Here is a 4,141-nt window from a genome sequence, read left to right on the forward strand (position 1 = left end):
ACGGAACACTGCTTTAGAGCTTGGTAGGCATTGTATTGAATCCAAAGGAAAACGGAAAATATCAGTTAGGACTCCAGGGTATTAAGGAACATATCAGTTAGGACTCCAGGGTATTGAGGATCATATCAGTTAGGACTCCAGGTATTGAGGACATATCAGTTAGGACTCCAGGGTATGAGAACATATCAGTTAGGACTCCACGGTATTTGAGGAACATATCAGTTAGGACTCCAGGGTATTGAGGAGCATATTAGTTAGGACTCCAGGGTATTGAAGGAGCATATCAGTTAGACTCCAGGGTATTGAGGATCATATCAGTTAGGACTCCAGGGTATTTAGGGACATATTCAGTTAGGACTCCAGGGTTATAGAGAAACTATTAGTTAGGACTCCAGGGTATTGAGGAGCATATCAGTTAGGACTCCAGTGGTATTGAGGACATATCAGTTAGGACTCCAGATGGTATTGAGGAGCATATCAGTTAGGACTCCGGGTATGAGGAGCATATCAGTTAGGACTCCAGGGTATTGAGGAGCATATCAGGTAGGACTCCAGTGGTAATTGAGGATCATATCAGTTAGGACTCCAGTGGTTATTGAGGAGCATATCAATTAGGAGTCCAGGTATTAAGGAATCATATCAGTTAGGATTGGGAGGCTAATGCAGAGAAGGCGGCTCTGCAGTTCAGCTCAATGTTCTTGAGGAGACAGCAGAAGGGTGAACCTGAGCTGATGATGCGGTGGTGATAGAGTGATGCTGAGCTGGTTGTAAACGGAGCCGTGTCTAAAGGATATAGCCAGGATGTAGCTGCTGCCTCCTGGTCCTCCCAGTGCTCCAGGCCTGGTCATATTCTGCTGCCTCCTGGTCCTCCCCGTGGCTCCAAGCCTGATCATATTCTGCTGCCTCCTGGCCTCCAGTGCTCCAGGCCTGGTCATATTCTGATGCCCCTGGTCCTCCCTGTGCTCCAGGCCTGGTCATATCTGCTGCCTCCTGGTCCTCCCAGTGCTCCAGGCCTGGTCATATTCTGCTGCCATGGGACAAAAGCTGTAAGCTGAGTCCTTTGTCTGTGTGTGTGTGTGTGTTTGTGTGTTTGTGTGTGTTGTGTGCAAGCTGAGCCCACTGCCTGCCAGGCATTAGTAGGCCTGCCATTGACACAGACCCAGGACAAGGCTTAAAGCTCTATATACCCCAGCAGTAAATTGTTCACACACCACACACGCATGCATACACACTTTCCTTCTCCAACAACACAGAGCTTATGAGATGAGCAGACCAGTAGTAAGGTGAACCTTTTTTCCCTCTCATCATAATCAACTAATCAAATGTATTATAAAGCCCTTTTTACATTGGCAGATGTACACAAGTGTTTATACAGAAACCCAGACTATAACCCCAAAAACAAGCATGCAGACATAGAAGCACTATTGTTGCCAATGACAACATTACCCACATAAATACACCCTATTGATCTTATACACTGAGAAGCATGGTGTGTGTGTGTTTTGTATAAATACATCATGTGGTTTCTTTTCTAAACTCTCTCTCTCTCTCCCTTTAGAGGTACATGAAGATGGCTGTGTTGGTCTTCCATTACCAGGGATGTTTACAGATCCCAGTAGACTAACACTCAGCGAGAGGGATATACATACATCATGGAGGCGCTGTTGATCCCAGTGGACCTAACCACTCAGCGGAAGATATACATACATCACTGGAGGCGCTGTTGATCCCAGTGGACCTACCACCAGCGAGGGATATACATACATCACTGGAGGCGCTGTGGTCCCAGTGACCTAACCACTCAGCGGAGGGATATACATACATCACTGGAGGCGCTGTTGGTCCCAGTGGACCTAACCACTCAGCGGAGGAGTATACATACATCACTGGAGGCCTGTTGGTCCCACTAGACCTAACCACTCAGCGGAGGGATATACATACATCACTGGAGGCGCTGTTGATCCCAGTGGGACCTAACCACTCAGTGGAGGATATACATACATCACTGAGACACTGTTGCCCAGTGACCTAACCACTCAGCGGAGGGTATACATGCATCACTGGAGGCGCTGCTGATCCCAGTGGACCTACCACTCAGCGGAGGGATTATACTACATCACTGGAGGCGCTGTTGATCCCAGTGGAACCTAACCACTCAGCGGAGGGATATACATACATCACTGGAGGCCTGTTGATCCCAGTGGAAAACCACTCAGCGGGAGGGATATACATACATCACTGGAGTGGCTGCTCTGATCCCAGTGGACCTAACCACTCAGCGGAGGGATATACATACATCACTGGAGGCGCTGTTGGTCCCAGTGGACCTAACCACTCAGCGGAGGGAATACATACATTATTTTTTTATTTTTTTTTCACCTTTATTTAACTAGGCAAGTCAGTTAAGAACAAATTCTTATTTACAATGACGGCTTACCGGGGATTCAATCCAGCAACCTTGCGGTTACTGGCCCAATGCTCTAACCACTAGGCTAGCCTGGTATTGATCAACTCAACAATTGGGTCAGAGCACTCTAGTAAAGAAGATGCATTTCTAAAGAGAGGAGTTTAAAGTAGGGTGGTTAGCGTTAAGACGATATCAAGATATCCCAAAGAACCGGACTGTCAGTGACGTCTTAGTAATAGTATATCCCTCCGCTGAGTGGTTAGGTCCACTGGGACCAACAACGCCTCCAGTGATGTACGTGGACAGCGACAAATACCTAGGTGTCTGGCTAGACTGTAAACTCTCCTTCCAGACTCATAATAAACATCTCCAATCCAAAATGAAATCTAGAATCGGCTTTCGCTCCAGCAGGTATATTTCACTGYTCARCCCCAAAGCCAACACCTCATTTGGCCACCTTTCCTTCCAGTTCTCTGCTGCCAATGACTGGAACGAATTGCAAAAATCATTGAAGCTGGAGACTTATATTTCCCTCACTAACTTTAAACATCAGCTATCTGAGCAGCTCACCGATCGCTGCAGCTGTACATAGTCAATCTGTAAATAGCCCATCCAATCTACCTACCTCATCCCCATACTGTTTTTATTTACTTTTCTGCTATTTTGCACACCAGTATCTCTACTTGCACATCATCATCTGCTCATTTATCACTCCAGTGTTAATCTGCTAAATTGTAATTATTCGCTACTATGGCCTATTTATTGTTTACCTCCTCATGCCTTTTGCACACACTGTATATAGACTTTCTTTTTTCTATTGTGCCATCGACTTGTTTATTGTGTTATTGGCTTGTTTATCGTTTACTCCATGTGTAACTCTGTGTTGTTGTATGTGTCGAACTGCTTTGCTTTATCTTGGCCAGGTCGCAGTTGTAAATGAGAACTTGTTCTCAACTAAGCCTACCTGGTTAAATAAAGGTGATCCTTACATGTTTACAGTTATTTCTTTCCCAGGGAATTGGGACCCAGTATAGGATAATAATATATGCTTTTATGTGATATATTATATAGATCATGTATTATCGAAGTTTCCAGGTGATATATTATATAGATCATGTATTATATATGGTTCTAGGTGATATATATATATATATATATATATATATATAAAATGTATTATATATGGTTCTAGGTGATATATATATATACAAAATGTATTATATATGGTTCTATGTGATATATTATATAGATCATGTATTATCTATGGTGCTACGTGATATATTATATAGATCATGTATTATCTATAGTTTTAAGAGGTGATATATTATATAAATCATCTATTATCTCTGGTTCTAGGTGATATATTATATAGATCATGTATTATCTATAGTTTTAAGAGGTGATATATTATATAGATCATGTATTATCTATAGTTTTAAGAGGTGATATATTATATAGATCATTTATTATCTATAGTTTTAAGAGGTGATATATATATAGATCATGTATTATCTATGGTGCTACGTGATATATTATATAAATCATGTATTGTCTATGTTTCTAGGTGATATATTATATAGATCATGTATTATCTATAGTTTTAAGAGGTGATATATTATATAGATCATGTATTATCTCTGGTGCTATGTGATATATTATATAGATCATTTATTATCTCTGGTGCTATGTGATATATTATATAGATCATTTATTATCTATAGTTTTAAGAGGTGA

This window comes from Salvelinus sp. IW2-2015, unplaced genomic scaffold (assembly GCF_002910315.2).
Source record: "Salvelinus sp. IW2-2015 unplaced genomic scaffold, ASM291031v2 Un_scaffold1691, whole genome shotgun sequence".
In the NCBI taxonomy this organism is placed as follows: Eukaryota; Metazoa; Chordata; class Actinopteri; order Salmoniformes; family Salmonidae; genus Salvelinus; species Salvelinus sp. IW2-2015.